Consider the following 24,207-nt stretch of genomic DNA (forward strand, 5'->3'; position numbering starts at 1 on the left):
AAGGAGGCTCAACATTTCATGATAAATTGACAGCCATGAGGTGCTATGCAGGTAGCAATCTGCTTTCCTTTTGTCTAAATTATATTATTAAGAAGCATGCATATTGTTTGCAATGCTCCAAAATGCCCTGGATTTTATTCTGGGAATAAAATGTTCCCTACATAAAGAGGCTCTTAGCTTTAAATCAGTGAACATGCACCCAGGAACATCAATTAAAGTTAATAAGATTCTTTAGTATGGCATCAGAAAAGGTGGAATCATTTTAGAACTGTTAAAACTGTTTCTCCTCAGTGCTTATAGCAGCAAGGTAGCTGTAATCACTTGTTTTTCTCTTCCTCCCTTGGAAACAATAAAAATTCACTAAGGGTACCTTTTGAAGCATTCTTAAAATACAGTCACATTAATCTTCAGTGTTATTAATCAGACCTAAAACGATGTACAGTCTTCATTTGTACAATTAATTCTCCCTCATCCTGAACTCTCATTCAAAATCCCTCTTTATTCTGAATATTATCACTATTATCACTTATATACCACTTATATATTTGACACAGATAAATATAATTAAAATGCAATATAAAATGCAAAATAGTAAAACTATAAAAGAACATTTAAAAGAAAAATTTAATTTTAAGCACAGGTTAAATCACAAGACCTGTTAAGCAGTTGCCATAGTGTTCCAATATATTATAACACTAATTAAATGTCCTGTCATAGAGGCACAGAGTCTTCACCTGGCACAGAAGTTACCACCAGGTGGGACTTAATGAAAACCTTGTTTCATCGCTGTGGGGCTGCCACTGAGAAGGCCCTTCTGATTGTTGCCTCCAATCAAGGCTCTCTTGGAGGTGGTAGTTGGAGGCATGCCCCAGATCCCAACTGTAGTGTTTGACTGCAGTTGGGAGAGGTGTTCCTTCAGGTATCATGGTCTCAAGCCTTGTAGGGTTTTATTTGTTTAAACCAGCACCTTGAATTAGTCTCAGGGGCATTTAGGCAGCCAATGCAAGTCGGTCAGAATTAGTCTTAGGTGTTTGGAATGTTTGGTCCCTGTTAGTGATCTGGCTATGGCAATCTGTACAAGTGGCAGCTTCTGGATGGCCTTTCGGGGCAACCTCATGTAGACTGCATTGTAGTAATCTGGATTAGAGATCATCACAATATAGATTGCTGAAATCAGGCTATCCCTGTCCAGACTGGCGGGGGGGGGGGGTAGCTGGGTCACCAGCTGAAGCTAGCAGAAAGCACTCCATGCCTCTGAAGCCACCCTGTCCCAAGAGATAGAGTTGACTCAAGGAGCACTCCCAAGCTATGAACCTGCTCCTTCAAGAGGAGTGTGACCCCATCCAGAACAGGTTCCATTCCCTCCATCTGGTCAGAACTACCCAGCATCTCAGTCTTTCCTAGACTGACCCACAGTTTGTTGTCCAGGCTTCCTCGGGCCCATTGTTGCAGTCAGACACCCATGCGGCACATCCATAGCCTCAGCTGCTGAGGATGAAAAGGAGAAATAACATATCATGTCCTCAGCATACCGATTGCAATGCACTTCAGAACTTGAGATTACCCCATTCAGTGGTGGTGTCATTTAGATGTTAAATAGCATGGAGGACAGGACCAACCCCTAAGGAACTCCATACTGGGGAGTCTAAGGGGCCAAGCGATGTCCCCCATGCACAACCTTCTGCAGGCAGCTGTGCAGTACCCCCTACTTCCAACTCAGCCAGCCAGCCCAAAAGGATACCACAGTCCATGGTACTGAATGCTGCCAAGAGATGCAGGATTACCACACTCCCATCTTCCTTCTGCCACAGGTCATCATACAGGGTGGCCAAGGCTGTCTCCGTGCCAAAACCCAGCCTGAATGCCAACTGAAATGGATCCTGATAATCACTCCCATCCAAGAGTGCCTGGAGCTGGTTGGCCATGGAGATGTTTGCCAGCAACCTGAAATGATTACGATCTTCTGGGTCCAGGGAAGCTTTCTCCAGGAGCCGCCTCACCATTGCCTGTTTCAGGTGGCATGGGACCTTTCCCTTCCATAAAGAGGCATTCATCACCTCCCTGACCCAGCTAGCTGTTCCCTCCCTGCCAGCTCTTATTAGCCAAGAGGGGCAAGAATCCAGTACAGATGTAGTTGCACAAACTTGTCCAAGCACCTTGCACTAATTGGAACTCATCCAAGATAACTTGACCAGGTTATGCTCTGGCTCTCTGGACTGCTTCAACCGCAATAACATTGGAGTCTGAAGTCCTTATGGATGGAAGGGATCTTATCCTGCAAGTGCCTAGCAAATATATTGAAGCACTTTTCAGATGGCACCAAGATGATTGTGGGGCGGCCCCAGATGATCCTAGAGAGCTCTGCTGGATGGCAGGTGAGCTATTGTTCCTTTGCCACTCTTACTGTGTCCAAGTATCTTAGACGGTAGGCACACACCAAGGCTCAGTTGCATTTCGAGTATTCATCCATCTGCACTCAAGCTATCTTGTGTTCTGTTTCATCAGTTTTACCTCCTGGGTATACCATGGATATGGCCTACAGGTGCCCCACAAGGTACTTGTTTGAAATGTGCTCTCTTAGGGGAATGGCACTTCACCATGCAGCTGAGGACAGGTGCCAGGCCAGTCGGGAACGTCTCAAGGACTGCATCCAACCTGGAAGCTGCCACTTCCCCACCTTCAATGTACATGCAGGGAGTTTTCTCCTGCTCTCTTATTCTTACCAGTTCTACCATTTAGTCGGTACAATTGCTGTTTTCTTGCTATGCATCCATGGATGGAGACAAGCCAGTTCCTGCTCAGTACTGGAGCAGCATTTCATTCCCAAGAGATCAGGCGATGCTCCAATAATTTCCCATGTTCCCTCATGAATACATTTCCGTAATTTGCCAAGATTGCCTTCATTTGGAGCTCTGTTCACAAACACACATCCTCTCTTGATGTCAGCAATGCAATCAAGTGGAGATGGCCACACTGTGAATGATCCATCACAGCCACAGTGCTGTCAGCCTGGCACTTTGTAGCATTACCGAATCACTGTGTTCCATCACAAGCTACGTGTGCATTTGCTGTGGGAATGGAGTTGAGCAGAGTCCAAATTCCTTAGTCCTGTGGCCATTCAAAAATGCGTGGAAAGAACAGTGGTGAAAAGAGCCATACTGAAATAAGAAATACTGGATACTGCATTACTTTTCAGTTTGTGTGGGAGCAGGAAATAGAGAATACCCAGATCTGGGGAGGAACTGTGCAACAAAGCAGATTCACCCAGCAACCCCCACCCTGGACATTATTTAATTTTAATTTATTTATTTAAAACATTTCTATCCCATCGTTATCCGAGATGCATCTCAAGATGGCTTACAAACCAGTAACAGCACATTAAAATACAATATAAAAATATACATTAAAATTCCAATTATATCAGCCCTTAAAATACTGGATGAATAAAAGGTTTTGGCTTGGCACTGAAAGGAATAAAGCGTTGGTTTCAGGCACACCTCTCTGGGGAGCAGGTTCCAATAAGGGCCTAGGTCTACACACTGGTGTAGCAGGATAGTAGCCTTTGCAGAAGGAACACGGTTGAGTTGTGTGTGCTCAGAGCAGCCTTCCTTGTTTCATGCTCTGTTTCTTGGTTTTGCACACATTTCAGGAGCTGTGGGCCCATGTCTTGAAAGACAACCTGGAAGATCTGGTGAGAGAGCCTTTTAAACTCTGAAAAGCTTGGATCAGGTAGGGTGAAGTCCACAGACAAAAAGAGGGCCTCATGCGCTCATGTTTAAGCTGGCATGCAATGTCTGCATTAACCCACTGGCTTATAAACATTAAGCAAGAATCGCTATGAATTCTGGCTTATCAGTAACAAGCAAGCTCGTTGGTGCACACTGTTCAGCTGTGGCTTCTCCTGCAGGTGGGAGCGGCTACAGCAGCCAGCCATAGATCAAGCTAAGCATTACTTCCAAACCTAGTCAGTAGTAATTCTGGAAGGCCTTATTGTATGAACTCAGTCACTAGCAAGCATAACATCAGTCACTGCAGGATGTCTCACTTTTCTCTTTTCTTCTACTTTCTTGGACTGTTTGTCTCCAAAGATCTGTGTGGACTATGTTTTTACAACTGGAAAAAAGTGGTCAGAGATTGAGACTCCTCTAAATGATAACTTAGGTTGCTTCCATGCGAGGCCATGCCTTGTTTACTCGCTTTTTGTGTGTGCATGACAGGCTGTGACAATCCAGAGAACCAAGAAGGAGCTGCTCGGTGAGCAAAAGTAAAGAGTTAAGGGTTGGGCGAAGCTAGTCCAGACCTTCAGTCCAGACAAGAGCTGCAGTACTGGCAGAAACCACTCATGGAAGGCAGGCGCTCGGGTGCTGCCAATGCTACTCTTTTAGGGAAAGGGGCTCTGTCCAGGTTGCACACCTGGGCAGGTGAAAAGCAGAGGAACTCAGACTTATTGTCTCTTTCCAGTGAGGAACCACCAGAAAGCTTGTTGCATAGCAGCCCGACAGCTAGGCTTAAGGGGTTCTACCACCTATCTGGTGGGGTGGCCAAATCCAGAGAGGCAAGCTGGAGGTGCAAAGCCAGTGGAGTCCTTGGGACTTCTTGTTTTCCCAAGGAGAAATAAAAAGCAGAAACTTCAAAAGAGGGGAAACCAGAAAAGCAAGAAAAGAAGGACTTGACGTACCTGGAAGTGCCCAAAAGGAAGGGAGCAAACCATATCTTTTTATATGACTGTTCATAATAGCTCTGAAGGGTGGAGGGTTTGGCATGCCCTTGCTTAGGGAGGTGTGGACAAATGATCATCAGGTCGCTGCCATCCTGCTTTATCTTGTCTTTCCCAAACCAGTGAGAATGAACACTAAGTGGGGTGGCAGTGCTGGGGTGGGGGTGGAATGGAAGAATAAATAGCGTTCTTAGGACTATACTTTTGTCATTTTAAAAGGCACGGTTTTAACAAGTACAGTGATCTGTTGGGATTGAGGGGCTGTTGCCATTTGGGATACGTTCACTTCACAGTCTGATGGGTGCCATTTTATCACCCCATGTTGTTTTTTTCCCCAATTTTTGATATTTTAAGTAGCACTAAAACAGTTTCTGGCTAAATATATATATTTAAAAATATTAAAATGCTTCTGCAATATTGCTTGAATAGAGTGTTATATAGTGCTAATTTTAAAAATTATTTAAAAGAACCACCTGCTGCTTTTCTAGTCACTGCAATATGTGGTTTTTTTTTGAGTTAAAACCTGCTTATCTAACATTCCTATGATCTAAACACAACTCCTTAATTTGCGATATAGTGTTTGCTCATTAAAGAATGATTGCCTAGTTTAAAATATTAATCAAACAAAGGATATGTTTTAAATATTGGCCAAAAATATTATCAAGAAATGTCTGCTTAGGTGGATTGTGCTATCCTTGGTCCACGTAGCAATGTCATGCCTGCTGGCACAGGTGGAACCTTGCAGGTTGTACCTGTGTGCAACCTTTATGGGATGGAGGTCAGTTGCAGTTCTCAATATAGTTTACAGCAGGGCGATCATGGTTATTTATTATTTGATTTATATCCCACTCTTCCCCACAAAGATCCCCAGGCAGATTACATATATAAACAATGTTAAAATCATAACAGCACAATCACAACTATATAATAAAATCTAATTAAATGAGCCCAATCAACCATTCAAAAACAGAGTGCTTGCCTGTATTGCAAAGCATAAACAAAGAGAATCACAGAATAGCAGACTGGGAAGGGGCCAAGAAGGGCATCGGGTCCAACCCCCTGCACAGTGCAGGACTCCCAGTTAAACCAGCTGGCTGTCCAGCTGCATCCAGTGTGGGAGAGCCCATAACCACCCTAGGTCATTGGTTCCATTGTCATATAGGTCTTTCACCGGGGCCCACATGTGTAGTACAAGACTTGCAGCTCCCTGTTTGGAAACAGGCGCTGAGATTTTTGGGGTCCAATCCCACGGGATACAAGCACCGTGCAAGATGGAAGCAACTGAAGCTCAATCCAGACAAGACGGAGGTCCTGTTGGTTGGTGGATCGGGCTTCGGAGAGGGTGAATTGAACCTTGTCCTGAATGGGGTTGCACTCCCTCTTAGGGACAAGGTCCGCAGCTTGGGAGTGCTCCTCGACCCAGAGCTTTCACTGGAAGCTCAGGTAACAGCAGTGGCGAGGAGTGCTTTCCTCCAGCTTCGGCTAATTCATCAGCTGCGCCCCTATCTGGAGAATGACTGCCTTGCGACAGTGACACATGCGTTGGTGACTTCCCGTTTGGACTTCTGCAACGCGCTCTACGTGGGGCTACCCTTGAAGACGGTCCGGATACTTCAATTGGTCCAAAATAGAGCTGCCAGGCTGCTGACGGGGACTGGACGTTATGTTCACATGACTCCAGTTCTCCGTCAGCTTCACTGGCTTCCCATTGAAGTCCGGGCCCAATTCAAGGTGTTGGTTATGACCTATAAAGCCCTAAACGGCTTGGGTCCTGGTTACCTGAAGGAGCGCTTACATCCTTATATGCCCAGCCGCCCCCTGAGATCGGCGGGAGAGGCCCTTCTCCGGGAGCCCTCCATGGAAGAAGTTAGGAGGGTGGTTACTCGGAGGAGGGCTTTCTCAGCGGTGGCGCCTAAGTTATGGAATGCGCTCCCCAGAGAGGTCCGCCTGGCGCCGTCGTTATTTGTTTTTCGGCGCCAGGCAAAGACCTTTTTATTTAAGCAGTATTTTAAATGTTAATATTATTGAATTTTATTTGGCCAGGGCGGCTTGTTTTATAGTGTATATTTGTATTTTATTGTATATATTTTAAAATGTTATTTTAAATTTTTTGTTGTAAGCCGCCCCGAGGCTTCGGCGAATGGGGCGGCATAAAAATGTTTTAATAAATATAAATAAATAAATAAATAAATAAATAACATTACTTTAGAGGAGAAAGGCAGAGGCTTCAGCTAGCTCATATCTGAGCGATCTGGTTACATTTCCTCACTGCCCAGACACACTCCTTTACCCCCTTCTCCACACTTTCTGACTTCAGAGGCCAGGCAGCACTGTCCTTTCTGTGCCAGCAGCAAGGGGGTAGGAGTGTGGGTCAGATCTCCGACTCCCCCTTCCACTTTCAGAGCAGGGTCTTTGAACTGTGGGGCGGGGTGGGGGGAGAATCCCCATGGTCCTGTGGGGATAGAGCAATAGCTCCTTGCAAGTCGCAAGTAAACCAGATTCTCTGCTGCTACTCTTGAATATCTGAAGGAGACACTATAATCCACACTGCATAGGCATTGTGCTATAAATCTGCTTGTGGTTCCTTTGTAAAATGTTAGCCCCCAAGTTTACATTGCCATTCGTTCTTAAGCTAATGCTGGGTGTTACTGTTATTAAATATATGTGTCACTTCTCACCAAAAAGTGAGGAAAAATCAACGGACAAGTCTTCTTCTTTCAGAAGTTCATAAGAAGTCCATTATCCAGCGAAGAAAGCCATGGCTGCATAACCATGCTTATTGTGTGGTTTTATTGTGGGCTTTATCTGTGTTTTCTTCTTCTACTATTTTATTCTCCTAATTTAATATCCTTGTTTTATTACTGTTGGGTGGGATAGAAATAAAGAAAAACATAGATAAAACCCCCTTGCCATCCAAGCTGTTGTGGGGGAAATCAGTGCACTTCAGGAGTTCATTGCTAACAAGAAACATAGTCTGAAGCTATTGAAATTGTTAATAAAATTGAAAAAAACACTTGCTTATCACCACAATGCTTTTTTCCCCTCATTGACCTGAACCCTAAAAGACAGAATTGGGAAATTTGACTGAATATTGCCAGTACATTTTCCTTGGATGCTTGCAAAGCCAGAGGTTCCAGAAAAGGGATCTGGAGGGGGACATTTCTGCAGGCACCTGAGCCCATGAGGGCCCTGTGCTTACCTGGCTTTTCAGACATGGTGGGCCTGTGATATACTGGTGCTGCTTAGGAAAGTGAAGATTCACAACTGAGAGACAAGATAGTACTAAGAGATAAGGGGATTTCTTGAAAAAAGAAACTGCATATCCAAAGGAAGGCCGCCTGTGATCAAGTTTCTCTGGTCTTCTATCCACTGAAGAAAAGAAGCCAGAAAGAGAAGGATGCCTCATAAATACAATACTAACGCAGCTCCAAAAAGTAGATTTGAGGATTCCCCCCCCCCCCGTACCCGCCCCACCACCACCACAGTTCAACCCATTCAGCTGGGTCCCCACTTCTTTGTGATGCATTTTCCATGGGCTAGAAGTGCTACTGTGGGGATGAGGCCTGTTTCCATCCAGCTACTATCACAGGCCTAAAGCAGGTTTCACCTTGTATTTCCTGATAGAAGTAATGATATATTTGTGTGTGTGCATGCATGTGTCCAAGTATTCAGGGACAAAATATTTGGAGGAGAACATTTTAACTGCATGGAATAGTGGAATTCGTTTCTGACTTGGTCTCAAAAATAGTTCTGTTGCCATCATTGCCGCCGCCGCCACCACCACCACCACCAGCAGCAGCAGTAGTCTTTTTTCCTTTGTGCCAAGCCTACTCCTGTTTCATCACAGCACTGTAATGAATTGCAGCCTACAAAGCTTGTCATACAATATGCAATGGAAACAGAGGAGAGAGAATCTTTGGGGTAGGTTTCCATAGAAACATTGACGTACTGCCTGGCTAACAGGACATTGAGTTCCTTGAATGAGAGGCAGGTTTTGTGTTTTTGTTTTTTTTAAAAGAAGCTGCTAAATGGCTGAGAGCCAAATCTGCTAGGCCTTCACTTTGCATCTGCCAACAAGGTTCACCTTTAAAGCCTGGTGCAGGGGGAGGGAGAGACTGCCCTTCACTTGATAAAGTTATTACTCTTGGATAGCTATTTTACAAAAAGGGAAAGTGGCTCTAGAAAATAATTAAACTGCTAATCAGAACAGAGTCAGGCCAGTGCCAGAAACACGTCAACAATTGAGGCTGCAAATGTGAAATGTCTAAAGCCTGTGCTTTTTTCCCAAGATACAGTGCCCTGGCAGCCATCCATTCGGTACAAAAGAAAGTTTCGGAGGTCCTCAGGCCCTGGAATTAGACAGGTATTTTACACGGGCTCTGCAGCTCCTTTCTGGTGAGAGTTTTAGACCACTTTCTCTTGCCTAAGCAGGAGATTGTTTTTGGCTGGAATTATAATGCCTTGGGGTTAGCAGTCGATGACTAAAACAGTATTACTGCTCTGCTTTCCTCAGGTGTGAAGGCAGGAGGAAACAGGAGGGTGGCCAGCTCTCTCTACCTCACAGCAACCTGGCACACAGAAATTAAGCACAAAATGTTTTGCTGGCAAGGCATGGCAGTAAAGTGCTGAGGTCGCTTCCTGCTTAATTTCAGTGTGTTGGGCTGCTGTCAAAGGCACAAGAGCCAGGCGAGTTAATTTTTTCTCTCTCCAGAAACACTCATCTAGTTCAGAGGTAATGCTCTTCAGAGGTAGCGCACTAAGCTCCATGGTTTATTGGGCCCAAAACAAATGCTGAGCCTGTGTGCACCTACCCCTCCTGGGCCATAATGCAAAACTTTCAGAGTTTTCTTAAACTGGTTCTCCATTTTGTCCAAATAGGGAAACTGTACCTTCATCTCATTTTATTAACCAGGATATGAACCCTAAAAACATTTACAGCTTTAAAAGCCAGGGCTATGCCATGATTGCGCCTGGAAGCAAAACAGTTTCCAGTGAATCCAGTAGCAGACTGGTATAACATAGTCTCCAGGCAAAGTCCTTGTAGCCACATTCTGGATGAGTAGAAGTTTCCAGATGTTGGTCGGAGACTGGCACATAAGGCGTATTACCATAATCTCACCTGGAAGTGACAGGCCAATTTAATTTCTCCAGAAAAGGTCACAGTTGGTATACAAAGTTGATAAAAAGCCGTTGTGACTAGTTCTCCAAAGTGCCTACCTGTTGCTCCAGTGGGAGTCCAATCGCCTTGATAACTAATTTAGGAAAAGTTGAAGTTCCAAACAATAATATATCTGTCTTATCTGGTTTAAGCATTATCTTGTTATGCTTTTCTAGTTTAAACCTCCCACCAGAGGCTGATTCAAAACTTCCCCTGCCTTGCCGATAAGAGAATCTGGAAACAAAAGATAAAGCTGGATGTTGCTTTCCTGCTACCAACCCCCCCCCCCCGCAAGCTGAACCTGATCTGCTTCAGAACACTACCTCCTCATTGCAATAGTCACTGATAATGGTCAGCTGCTAAGAGGACCAAGTGGATCAACCTGGCTGCACTTCGCCTTGCAGAAGTTACCTACCAGTGTGACCAAAATTAGCTTCATTTCCGAAATCCATCTGGAAGCCAACCTTCATCCAATCAGTTTCATCCAAGACAGCCTGGAAAGGTTTTCTGCATTAACAATTCCCTTCCTGTAATACAGGGGTGGGCTGAAAATAGATCTCCAGATGTTTTGGATTTCACCCCTCGCGCCCCCCCTCCCCACAGAGATTCCTCATCGTTGACCATGCTGTCAACGACTTCTGGCAGGTGATGTTCAAAATTTTAGGGATCAATTTTCTGTAGTATATACACAATTTGCAATTTTGATCATTCTTAACTTCATGGTGCAAGTACTATTTTTTAAATGCTTTAACCATATAGAAAATTGCAAGCACTTAGAGAGGACTTCCACCAATTTAACTTTAAAAAAAAAATCAGCCAAGAACACTGAAGCATCAAAACAGGTGAAGCTTATTTAATTCAGAAAGGTCAGAAATAAGAACAGAAGAAAAGCCATGCTGGATCAGACTGATGGTCCATCTAGTCCATTGTTGTCAACTGTCCAGAGCACTTCAACTATGGAGAGGTACAGAAATGAAATAACAATAGTCATGCATTCTGTTTATGCAGGGTCTGAACAGTGGCCTGTGGGAAACTCACAAGAATGACATGGGTACAGCAGGACACCTGCACGCATGTTCCACAGTGACCTGTGTACAGAGAAATAACAATCTCTGATACTGGAGGTTGCATGCATAGCCATCCGGACTAATAGACTGACTTTCAGACAGGCTAAGGCTATGGTCCCATGGAAAGCAAGCAGCCTGTAGTTTCAAATCAAGGCCAGAGAGCTTAATTTGGGCTCTGAAAACTTGAGAGTGGAGGTGGGCTGGGGTTCTGGGGATATTGAGTGGTAGACTGCCACTTGTGCTCAGCCTCAGTCTTATCTTACTTGTAAATAAACAGCAATACTCCAAAATATCAGTAAGTCTGCAGTGACCTCCTTGCAAAGGAAACTGAATTCAGCTCAGCACTGATCCCTAAAACTCATTGCTCAGAGAATGGAGGTTTGCTTTTCAGTAGCTTATGCACCTTCACGTGGTGTGGATGCTGCTCTGCTCCCCTCCAAGGTGACAACCTGTGGTCCGTGTAGCCCTGCAGTCTTACAGGCACTTGCTACATAACAACAGCTCTTTCCTTTATGCCTCTCTATTGCTGTTTCTCCACATCTCGATTGCCCAGAAGGCCAAGTGCTGGCTCCGTTGCCTGAGAACCAGCGCTGCCACTAAATATCCTCTCGGGAGGAACAGTAGCTAGTTGACGCCATGCCCTGAACTGCCATTGTGTCTCTCACTGGTTGGTGGTGCTCAATATTCTATGAAAAAGCAGAGTGGAGTCTGCAAACACGATGTCTGCCAACTCATGTCCCAGAGAAGTGAGGCTTTCCCTTTTAGCCGTTTTCACCTCATACTGTAACTTCAGTGTGAATTCACACCTGCTACCCTCCTACCAGCCCTCGGCTTGTTTCAGTGCAGGCTCTTACAGAAGAAACATGAAATGTGTGTTTGTTTGGAAGTAGGGTCGGGTTGGCGTGTGCCTTGCAGTAATACCTTGGCTGAAATTCAGCAGGTGAGTATTTTGTCCTGACATGGGCAAGCAGAGCAATCCTTCTACTACCCAGGCATATCAGCCTTTGGTAATTCTAATGGGGATTCCTTCACATATATACCTGCTTCCCTATGGCTGTACCCATAAGCTGCGTCTTGGGATGCTTGGCTGGTCCAGGTGTTCTGGAGGATCAGTGCTTCAGCACCGTCGCCCACAAATGGCATCAACACCGGAAATCCTTAGGTAGTTGCCAGGTCCCAAGTACCCAATAGAGTCCACCACTGATGTTGGCCCTGTATCCTGGCTCCCCTGTAGCAGGCAGCTAATTCTGGAAAACACCTGTCATTTTACATTTCCCACAGTGCCTTGGAGCTTTGCTTTGGAGCATTGTGGGAAATAGAAAAGGGCCCCCCATTTACATTACCCACAAAGGTTGCAGTGACATAGGCTGGGCAAATCAGGGTGTCGTGGAAAATTAAGTGTCAGCTGGGGAGCCACTGATGTAGGAGGGTTCCCACTTTGCTTACACCTCCTGGGAGTGGTCCTGTGTCTACCCATTCCTAACCTTGAATCTACCCAATATCTTACTGGGTTCCTTTACTGAATAAAGCTCCTTCCTTTTCTCCTCTCTTGCATCTGACTCTCAACAATAACTTTCATACTTTAGTCATAGAAATATAAGAATGCGTAAGAAGAGCTGTGCTGGATCAGACCAACCAGGTCCATCTGGCCTAACATTCTGTTTACACAGTGGCCAAGCAGATGCCCAAGAGGAAGCCCACAAGCCATGCTTCATATGCATCAAGGCAACGGCGGCGGTTGGAACAGGTTATTTCCATCTGCTGCAGCAGCAAAGCAAACAGTTCTTTGCTGCTGCAGGAGGGAAAGCGAACTCTGTGGCCAGTGGCTGGAGCCTGAGTGAGCCAGCTCCTTTGACGTGCATAGGAGGAAATATTTTACAGAACAATGAAATAGAAGGTGATTGACGCGCACCAGAAGAGCTGGTAGCACCGCTCTCTAGGCATCATCACTGTTTCAGCCCCACCCATCTTCCTCTGTGCAACTTTGAGTATTTCTGAGGGTAGATAAAAACCACAGGATTCATACAGGCAAGCCATGCTTTGAAATTCTCTATTGTGTTCCTTCAGCAAAAGCAAATATCCAGGGGAGCATTTATTCAGAGCCAGAAAGCTGCTGGCAGAGAATGCTATTGAAATACTGCAGCCTTGCAATACCTGTTGTGGATTTTGACTATATCTCAGATCTCATTGATTTCTGTAATCACATAACGACATCTGTGTGTGCAGCATTTTTCTAACTTACAAATAAAAGTATTAAAGTCTGGAAACGGGGCGAAAGACAGAATGAAGAATTGGAAAGGGGCTTATCCCCGTGATGGAACACATGATTTGTATGCAGACATTCCCATGCTCAGTCCCTGGGATCTCCAAGGAGAACTGGGGAAAACTTCCATGTGTAACCATGGAAGGCAGCTATTAGCCAGGAAAAGCAATACTTAACCAGGCGGATCCGCAGTGTCAGGCATAATCCAGTGCCCCCTGCTCTTGATGTGCATAAGCCTCCAAATGTGGAGGCTCACATGGTCCAGAGCATGCAGTGCGATGGTGTTGGGAGGCCCCAGGATCGTGCCCTCAATTGAAATAAGGGAGCTTCATGAGTCTAAATGTTGGTGGGAACAGAAACGCAACCAATATGCTTCTGGAAGGAGTGGGTGGCCTTTTCCCTGAGGGTTGCAGCCCCTTGGGAGTTGTCTCTTTGGGGTCCTGTGTTGGTAGTGTGTGAAGCAAAAGGCATGATGGGGTGGAGCCAATCCCCAAAGTGGGCAGGAACAGTCTCTTGCCCTCCCTCTCTCTTTTGCCCCTCTCTGCCCAATAGGTGGGGGGGGCAGATTATCTTTGCCAGAGACCCGAACTTGCACAGAGCTTTTGATATTTCATTATTTATTAGATCTATAGCCCACCTTTTAAAAAAGAACTCAGGGCATCCTGCATCCTTCTGTTCCTGCTGCTCTCAAGCTTATTCCCACAACAGCAACCTTGTAAGGTAGGCTGTGCTGAGAGGCTGTGGCTGGCCCTAAGTCACCCAGCTGGCTCCATGGCTGGATACGACACTGAGGGTTGCATGAATATCAGGCTTAGGGCTGCAGGTGGCCACCCTTTGCTTATAAGGTAGTCATAATCTCATAATTACTTGGGAATTAAATCCATGCATGGGCATACCTTTGGAAAACAGGTACCACTGAAATTTGCAGAACAACCAGAAATCAAACCTGTTTGAGCAGTCAGGACAGGAAAGGGGCCACCTGTGTGAATGAAATTGGCAGACGCCCCATTTAAGAAACAGGCCATCCCATGCCCTCTTTTTTGGGTGGCCATAGGTCATACTTTGCCAAGGACCGTCCTCTGTTTGTAAGGTGGTTCAGCTCGAGTCCAGATGGAAGGGAAAGAACCGTCAAGAGGACGAGTCAGCAGTGACCCTGATGTTGCCCTTCCACAGTCAGCACCTGGCCAGCTGCTGTACGAGCAGGAACAGAGGTAATCTGGGCACAGTCTTTCTCACTCTGGGGAGATGTATTCCTCTTTAAATGATGGTCATTGTGTCTAAATTTGCACCCAATGTTAAATGAATTTGTATCCTGCATTGCCTCCCTCCTCTCTCTCTCTCTCTCTCTCCTTCTCTCTCCCCGATGATACTTGTCCTCTTTTCTGGTAACATGACACCCAAGTTGCCAGCCTGTTTTGCAGTAGCTTCTAGAAGGCCATGCCCAGAGTTGAAACAGGTTAGACCATGTCAATTCTGCATTGTAGGCAATGAGCTTTCATAAATAAATAACCTCTTGAAAAGCTGTGGCTGCAATTCAAGTCCACAGCACTGGCAAATAATGAGAAACAATCTCTGTATCAAAGAGATGCAAAAAATAGAGCAGGGCTGGGCACAAACACAGTCATGAAATGATTTGCCCTTGATCCTCGCAGTACATCAGATGCTGCAAAGCCAGGCCATCCATCTACCCTGTGGCACATTATCTTCTAGACTACATCAAGTCCACAGTATTGTCTGTATAAATTGTGTACAAATTATTTGTCTTCCCGCCTTCCTAAGTCGGCCACATTCTTCCCACAGAAAAGAAAATACCTGCAGAGTCCCTGTGTTCTTTGCTCAGCTGAATATTGTTCATTATATGCTGGCCAGAACTATTTACACAGGTCCTTTTAAATGGGTTTTTGAAGCACATCTTAAAGGGCTGAATGAATGTTGTTGTGCACAAGAGGTTCAGCGGGGGGCGTTCAGCCGCTAAGGGGATAAAAAAGAGAAGGAAAGCACCTGGCCACAGAATGGTGTGGGCAAAGGGGCTTGCTCATCACCAGCTGTTGCGACTGTTCTCAGAAATGCTTCTCCACACAGAAAACATGAAAATCGGATGGGCAGGGGCGACTGGATTCATCTCAGCCAACTACCGCAGGCAGTTTGGTTCAGAAAGAAACACCTCACAATTTTCACAGCAATTTCTCCCTGCACTTGAATTGGCAGCTATTTCATAGAATTGCTGCCTGGGTAGGTAGAAGACAAGGATTACCTGCAGCCAGCAACATACCTGTCCAGAGAAGGGGGGATGCCAGCACCAGAAGGACAGCTAATTTCCCTGAGAGATGTTTATCTTGTCTCTCTGTCTTTTTGGTGCCCATACAGAGAAGGAATCTGCCCTATGAGAACCTCACAGATATCAAAGGGCGATTATTCTTTGTTTTTTAAACAGCCTCTTTCTCCTCTTTATTTGGAAAAGTGGTTCCTATTCGAAATGACAACATGCATATGTTGGTAGCATCCATTTACAAAGGGGCCTTTGCTGGTGCTTCCAAAAGTGGAATTTATCACTAGCATTATTCTCACGGTGACTCTGAATAGGGATATGCAAAATGAATGACAATTTTTCCCCACATAATGGATGGGGTGGGTGTGGGTGGGGCTGATCTTGCTTTGCAAGTGCATGTAGTGCTGGGGGTGGGGGGGAACAGACACATTTCCATGTTCCCTTTCTTTCTTAAAAAAACAAAACAAAACCCTGCTGGACAAGCACAGCAGGGGAGCAAATAGTCAGCATCTGACATCATGGAACGAGCTTTCATGGAGCAAAGATCGCACTCCTGTTCCAGTCCTAAAGGCCTGAGCAGCTGTGGCGGCAACTCAGCCGTGGGCTCAACTACAGCAGCTTCCTAGAACTGGACAGAAGGTAGGACTATCCCAGTGATGCAGCCCTTCTCTCTCCCCGCGAAGAAAGCTGCACAGGCTTGCCTCTTTGCAAGGCAGCCAAAAGCCTCTCAGAGGAGGCCATGGAAGGGATGAGAAAGGATGGCAAGAAAACCCAGACGAACATGTCCTGTGGAACCAAAAGCTGGCCCAAGGCAGGGGCAGGCAATATTTTCATCAGAGGGCCAGTCTGGCCCTCTAGACTGTGGCTAGATGACTCCGGGGGGGCAGGAAGGGAAGGGATTTGCCTGCTCTGTGCAGGAGCCAGCTTCCATAACCTCATGCTAAATGCGAAAATCCTCGTGCCATCTCTTCTATTTGATCAGCGATAAAGAGGGATTCCCTTTCTTATTGTCCATCCCCCACATGTGGGGTGGGGGGGGCAATGTTGTGCACAGGAACCCCCATGTTATCTCCAATCAGAGATCACATGAGAGGTTTCTCCCCAGGTCAGGGGCAGGACTTGGGGAGCGGGGGCACCGATAGGGCTTTGTTGTCCATAGGCAGTACCATGGGCTGGATATGGCACATGGGCCTGGAATCAGCTTCCCCTCACCTAAAAACAATGGCTCACCAACAGGGTCCCTGGAAAAGCATTACGAACTGTAGATTGTGATGCAAATATTAAACTGTTGTAGTAAGATAGTGAAGCTAGTTCATGGTAGGAGTTCCTTGAGATTTATTTATCCAAATGCAGTGACGCTCCCACCTGGCCTAGACAGAGGGAGACTCCTGGGGTGAAGTGCATGGGCAGAGTGGACTTTCTCTCCTCCACTTCCCACAGCCGTAGCCCCTGAAGAGAGAGCCAGGAGACCCTCATGCATGGGGTGAGAACTGTGGTGCGTGCTGAGGGGATCCCTAAAAGTGAGGCAGAGGGGCTTTTTCCCGCCCTGCCTCTGGTGTGCGCCTCTTCCTTGCTGCAGAAGGCAGATCCCAAAATGTTGGTGGCTGGGTAGTGCCTGAGAGCTGGGGTGCTTTCTCCCCCATTGAGCAAGGGCCCTACATTTTCTACCATGTGGAGAAAGAGGGAGGGCCTGACTTCACTTCGGCTGCTGAGTCTTCTGCTGCTCCCCCTCAGGCTGATCGACATGTTTTCCCATTCAGCACTCCATGCTCGTAGTTGCCCCAACGATATCTGCAAAATCATATTGGGAGTGCATCAGATCACCTTGTTTTTTAAAACCTTATTGGAACATCGAAGCCCTCAAAGCATAACCACAAAAAGAAAGGCAGGTGCCAAAAGAACACGCTGCATGAAATGTTTCTTTGCAGAAGGCGCACCTCTCACCAACAACAGAGACACACCGCAAAACACATGCACAGTCACATACACAGACTCTGCATTTCTTAGAAATGTTCTGCTGTGCCTCTTTTAGATGCTGAGACTGCAGAAACAGTAGATGGTGCTGTGGGAGTGCTCCTGAAGATACAAGGGAATCATTGTTTTCAGCAGGAACAAGAGCTGGCAGCTAGGATGCCCTCGGTGCAAGCAGGCCGGGTGCTGGTGAAGGGCTGGATCTCTGCTCCGCGAGAGGATAGATGCCCACCAGTTCATAAGCAGAGCAGCCAACGGGTCACAAACCCTCCTTCCCTGGAGTCTCCTGCATTGCACAGCTGCCTGTCGTTGCTCTGTCTCATCACTGCTACATTTCAGCTGGACATTGCTTGTGGCCATGAACCAAGCTGGTTTCGAAAGTCCAGGTATTCCTTATTATCTTCCTGAGAAGGAAAACATTCCTCTTCATTTCCTCCACGCCAAGCATTATTTTAGCCCATTTGCACCTGGATGTGTTCCCAATCCTGGAAAAGATTAAAACCAAACCCAAAATGCCATCTTTCTGTTGGATCCCGGGATGCTGCTTTGTGAACTGTGTGCAAAAGGAAGCAGAAGGCTCCCCTAGTGTGGTGCCACCGGGGGCTGCCGTTGTGTTACCACGACCCTGGCCAGGGAAAACTCGTGCTGTCGTGGAGAGACGTTCAGGAAGCATAGAATGGTTTTGAGAGTGCGGTTATGCAAGCTCATTGCCCAGTGCAGTGAAACTCTTCTGCATTTGGGGGTCACTGTTTTCCTAGGGCATTAAGCCACAAACAAAACTTTTAGGGTGGTCAGATGGAAAGCTGGGCAGGGCTCCAACATCTTTAATACTTGTGCAGAAGGGAATTTCAGCAGAATTAAGTTGCACGACGAGTTATGCCTGCTGAGATTGCCTCTTCTATATAACAATTAAATGTGCAGGAGCCCTGTCCTTTTGGATCCAGCCCTTTGAATGCTACTTGTAATGAAGTGAAGGGAAGGATGGTACTCGTTATGAATATGCTTAATGTGAATTTCAGCAGAACATACCAAACTATATAAAAGAAGAACTACGTGTGTTTCTTACAGAAAATAAAATGAATCACTCACACTAGGTAGATGTGTATGAAATGTATGTTCGTAAGTACATATGCACATGGGATGAGGAAGCTATCAGCAGAAACAGGTATGCATAAGCTTCCGACAGGCCAAATATCCACATACTTTTCCAGGCTGCAGGGATGGGCATCTTGCAGCCCAGGCCTGACCCTGCAAGTGAGGAAGGCCTAGCAGGAGAGAACGAGGTTGCGAGTGGGAAGCAGCTGAAATGGAAGGAGCCGTGGAAGCAGGAATGAAAATCCTTCTGCGAGTTTTCAGTTCAGACTGCTGCAACGAGCAATCCATCCTCCTTAGGCAGCCTTCCTGGTGGGGAGGAAGAACAGGAGAGAGTGGGGGAGAGACAGAGACAGAGAGAAGGGGGTGCTAGAAAGAGTGCGTGAGAAAAAGCTGAGTAGAAAGAGAGACGGGATGGCCCCATTCATGGTTGGGCCTGCTGTGTAGACCTCTTCTCACCACCCGGGTTATTCAAGGGAAGACAGGTTCTTGCTGTAAAGGATGGTTGCTTTACTTTAAGTGCACATGTCTTTGCATTGACCAAATCAATCACAGCAGAGGGTTCTTCTGCACTAGGATCCTTTAGAATTGCTAAAAACGCGGCTGTTACATAATCGCCCAAAGGAAATAGGTGCATCAGAGCTGGGTCCTATGTGCTAGGGTGCAATTCTATGCAGAACGCTGAGAGTTTCTGTTTTTCTGTTTAAACATACACAGGATTGCGCCTGAACAGAGTCCTGTGAGTCCTGGTATATTCCCCGATGCAATCCTACAGTGAGAATTGGTACAAGTGGGGTGATACATTATGATACCCACTATAACAAACCCAAGCATCAAAGTCTGGGTAGCTACTCATTTTTATTTTGTGCTTTTGACTAAATGTTCTTTATGACATAGTTCCACTGAATTCATTTCTAAATTCACAGGAAAATGTTTTGGTGCCTGAGGCAGAGCAGCGAATGGCACGCCTTTCCTGAGTCAAGGAGTCTAGGTTATTTTGGCACTGGCTGGAGAAAATCCCACAAGCACCTCTGCCCTTCCCTGGCAGTAAAAGTGAAACAAAAGAAAATAAATAAAGATGGGCTGCCTTTCAGTGACACCCCAAATTAGCTGCCTCGTTCTGGCCCAAGATAGGGCTGGCCCTGTAGGTCGTCGCCCAGTAGATACCAAGCCAGAGCACCCAGCTTGTTATTTTCTGTGCTCACGGGCCCCAGCTCTTCCAAGTTCCAGCAAGGAGTCTGGCAGCATTGCCCAAAGATGCCGGGGACTGAAATGGAGACCTGTGAAATGCAAAGGAGGTGTGCGGCTCCTGAGCCGCCATGCCATTGTTCCCCAACCAGACACTTGAGCTGCAATCGTAAATGCGATAATTAGCGAGGGACCCTCTTTGAGCACAACGGGGCTTGCTTCTGAGGAAATGTGCCGATTTAATTATGCCTGTTTGAAGGAGCAGTCCTTCCTATTCCTCGAGCAAAGCCTTCTCAGTTGCAGCCTGCTCAAGTGGTTTTGAGTACTTCCAGATGGAGGGCTTGTGAAGTCTAGTTCCATCATTTCCTCCTTAATGGAGGAGCAAGCAGCAAGCAGAAAAGATGGGGTGACTAAGGAGACACGGGAGGGTGACAAATCACAGAGAATGTCATCTGGACCCCTGCAAGCTTCCATGAGTGAAGCGAGGAGATTGCTTGATAAATGCCTCCTTGGGAGTCCGCCTCAGTCTTGAGGAGATGAGGTTCTAGCAAGAGTGGTGGGATAAAAACAGAATCAAGTAAAAGTTTGCTTTGAATCGCTTAACCAGGTCCGAAACATGCACAGATAAGCAATCCTAATTCCTGTCGACCAAAGTACATGTTATGCAGGAGCGGGGCTATCCAAAAGTCTTAAAAGGCAGCATTGTGGGCTTGTGCATTTGCTATCGGCAGTGCCAGTAAATGCACACGGTTTCCTGATATGAAGTACCCTCTCTCTAGTTTGGAAACGATTTGTGCGCACAGCAGTCTGCTCTGCTGGGTCTCATCCTGGCTTGCTGAGCTAGTGCAGCAGAAGCCCCGCCTGTGCTCCACCAGCAGCTGAGAGGCGTATCGTCTCGCCCGGGTGGCTGTTTCGGTTGTGCAGCAGCTGAGAATCCCATGTTCACATGTGTGCTGTTTCATCCCATGTGTGCTGAAAAACGGTATTTGCTGCATTCATGTCTTGTTCTTTTTAAGAGTTAGATCTCGGGGCAGTGGGAAAATGAGAAATGAAGAAAACTCAAACCAAAAGTGACAGGCTTGCCCAGGGATGGGTGACACGGTGTGCATTCACAACACGAGTATGCCCTCTACACAGAAATGCAGTTACTCTCCACAAATTGTGGTCATTTGGGTGCTACCATAGTTCATCCATATGAATCAACTGCAAGAAAACAAGGCTGGGGGAAGATCTTCTGTTTTTGCTGGGTTGGTTTAGCTTTGCACCCTGAATTTGGCGAATGGCCAAGAAGATAAAATGAGAGCTTGAGAAGTCATAGCTGATCGGCAGTCCTAAACCTGTCCCTGTGACCTGGCCCTTAGGTCAGTAGCTCAGTGGTGGAGCCCCTGCACTGCATGTGGAAGGGCCTGGTTTTGATCCCCTGCCACTCCAGGCAGGGCTAGGAAAGACCCCCCCCCCACCTGCATCCCTGGAGAGCCATTTCTGCCGGTCAGCTGGGCCTACGCTCACTCATCACAAACCAGCTTTTCCACGGGGTCTGGACGTTGTGACAAACAATCAGGTGTTGTTGTTGCTCTACCATTGTGGACTTGTTGTGTTGTCCTGACCCAGTCATGGTATATCACTACTGCTTCTTTTGGGCCCAAAACCCTTGATGAGAAAAACAACCTGTTGCATGGTTTCTGTTTCCTGTGGTTGTCTTTTGTGATGGCTGTACCTGGGAGCTCCATTTTTCTGTTCGTGGTGAAAAATACCACAAAGTCATCCAGAAAAAAACAGGAAGAGAAGGGGTTGTTCCAGGCATCTAAAGTCTACTATTCACAGTCTTTTAGCAACAGACACAAATCATCACTTGTTTTACTCCTGTTGGCTGAGTGCTTTCATCCCATTCACTTTCTGAAACAGTGGGAAAGTTGGTAAATGCATGGAGAGAGAAGCGGGGGAATCAGAGCAAAAGTGTTGCTTTGATGTTAAGAAATGCTTTGGGGTCAGGATTGGGTAGGAAGTATGAAAAGGGATAGAGGTAAAATCAGGAAGAGGGACTGGGTGTAAAACTGCAGTCCATAGGAAGGAATGTCATAATGAAGGGGATTTTGCTCATGGTGAAACTGAGGTGGGCAGAAGATGATGGAACCAGCTGGGATTTGTGATCGGCAGCAGGGAAAATGTGGTGAGTTGCCACCAGTCATGGCGACCCCACACCCTTGCTTGTTGCAATGTGCAAACCTGCCCTCTATGCTGGGGGTGGGGGGAGCTGAAGCTTAGAGGTAGAATATGCACCAGCAGGGGGTTGGCCTTGATGGCCTTCATGGCCCCTTCCAACTCGACTATTCTACGACTCTATAATTCTATCCATGCTGCACATGCAGCGGGTCCGTAAGGCGGACGAAGGGTGCCTCCAGAAAAAGGCTTTTCTTAAGCACTTACCCCGCTTCACTCATGGAGTGTTGATGGACCCATGGTTGGACTCAGTCCATGCTCCCACATGCACACGCGAGTGCATTGATCCCTGAGTTCGGATCCTTTTCTTCACTCCTGTGCTTCACTTTCTCTTTGGGCTCCAAAGAGCTTTCTGTCTGCCTTGCAATCTCTTCTCCCCTAGCTCAGCCTGACTCACACTAAGTTCTTCCTGTTCTCTGGATGTACAGTGCAAACAGGCACCTCATTTGGAAGCTACTGACCCATGAGGCACGGGTGCACTTCAAAGAAGAGCACTGTGCTCTGCCGTCCAGATCAGTCTCACACAAGGCCGATACACACGGGAGGGCAAGTGCAAGCCAAGTACAATGGGTGCTCAGGGACGAGTCTGAATGAATGGCCTCTTATGCTGGAGCTGGAAACCTCCAGGAACGGAGAGTGCAGGTCAGGAATGGGCAGAATCAGGCCTACTGCCGTGTCCAGCTACCTCTGTGCGAGCCAGTGGCTCTGCCCAGGGAGAAGCGGCAGTTGCTGGTTTTCCATCTGCTGGGCTGCCAGATGTACTGAGAACGGGCTCGGGCTGAGTTGAGACCGCATCACGTTAAAACTAGCCCTGCAATGACTTCAATCGTGTGGTCAGTTGTGTGTGTGCTCGTGCTGCCACACATTTGTCCTGTGAGTCTTTCTTACAAGATGGGGAATGTGTCACTCTCCAGTTGTTGTGGGACTCCAGTTCCCATCACCCATGACCACTGGCCAAGCCGGCCGGCATTGATGCCCACCTGGCAAGCCGTAGGTAATGAGGACCTGAGTCCAGATCTTTGGCCAAGTCCAACTGCTACTTATCGGGGAGGCAGCAGGGCCCATGGAAAGGGCAGGTGCAGGTGGTCCTCTTGGGTCCAGTCCCCATTATCTCTGCCGAGAAGGCTCTATGGCAGCAGGGCTGGAGCGCCGAGCAGGTGCCAGACGAAGCCGATCGCGCCAGGCGAGGTGGATCCATCCATGCGCTGACTTGGCACACTCTCTCCTGCTTCAGACATCAGTGGTCAGGGAGGCTGGGAGCTGCATTAGAAGGCACCCGGTGGTCAGCATTCCAGCTGTCAGCGTGCTACTGGGTTAATTTTTAAAAGCATTTAGCTCATGAAGAGGCTGGATATAAATAGTTACATCGGTTTATTATTTGGAAATTGTCCGTCTTGCATTTAATGTGTGACATTTGTTGCCTGGGCAAATTAGCATTTTGAAAGATGAATCATGCTAGCCCTAGTTCCAGGTTGATGAACTATTGTTTCTGTTACTTTGATCAATTGTAACATCCAATGTAGACATTTGGAATTAAGCAAAACACAATCCTTTTCTAGGGCTTTTACTTAATATATTTGTTGTTCCTTGGAAAAGGTCACACAGTTGTTATGGAAAATTTAGAGGACAGCCGGGCCAAGAAGCTAGTCCAGAACTTAGTTGCCTCTCTCAAACAGGAAAGAATAATAGCAAACAGGTGCCTCCACCTGGAGACAACAAGGTCCAGTGCCCCCTAGTGACTAAACCGGGATCTTTGTGAGGAAGGGCAAGATAGAAATCAAACAATAAAATGAAATAAAAAAATAAAATGTCCTACTCACGCCAGGCTTTTCCAACTTGGGGCCCTCCCGAAGTCTTAGAGAACATCCTGAGCCAGCATGCTGGTAGATGTAGTCCAATGCAGCTGGAATGCAACAGGCTGGAGAGGGTTGTTGCACACATGTCCCCATTTCATTAAAAAAAGAAAGAAAAGAAACTGTTGAAATATCTGGTAGTTCAGCTGTGCAGTCCCGCACCTCTTGATCTTGAAGCCTTGTGCATAACTCAGCAAATAGCAATTCAAGTTGTAACTCCACTGACAGTCCTACAAGACTGTTCTGGCAGAGTCCCAGTAGAAGTACTGCTTATGCAGTCCGTTATTGTACCTCCTCAGGAATGTTGTTTGTTTCTGTTCGGTATTCCACCCTCCATCTCACCAGAACATAATCTGAGTGTTTCATTTTCTTCCGGGTCTACTAGCCGAACTCTGCCATGCTTTCTCAT

The 24,207-nt window shown here is 46.7% G+C and overlaps 1 long non-coding RNA gene across 1 annotated transcript; it reads left to right on the top strand.

The window, feature by feature from the left end:
- Positions 1-1,828: 1,828 nt before the first annotated feature.
- On the top strand, positions 1,829-17,961 carry LOC123018139. The gene is made up of 3 exons (XR_006413720.1): positions 1,829-2,375; positions 3,650-3,729; positions 17,507-17,961. It is a non-coding gene; the product is annotated as an uncharacterized LOC123018139 (long non-coding RNA).
- The last annotated feature ends 6,246 nt before the right edge of the window (positions 17,962-24,207 follow it).

Source organism: Varanus komodoensis, unplaced genomic scaffold (genome assembly GCF_004798865.1).
Source record: "Varanus komodoensis strain SLA01 unplaced genomic scaffold, ASM479886v1 scaffold11, whole genome shotgun sequence".
NCBI lineage: Eukaryota > Metazoa > Chordata > Lepidosauria > Squamata > Varanidae > Varanus > Varanus komodoensis.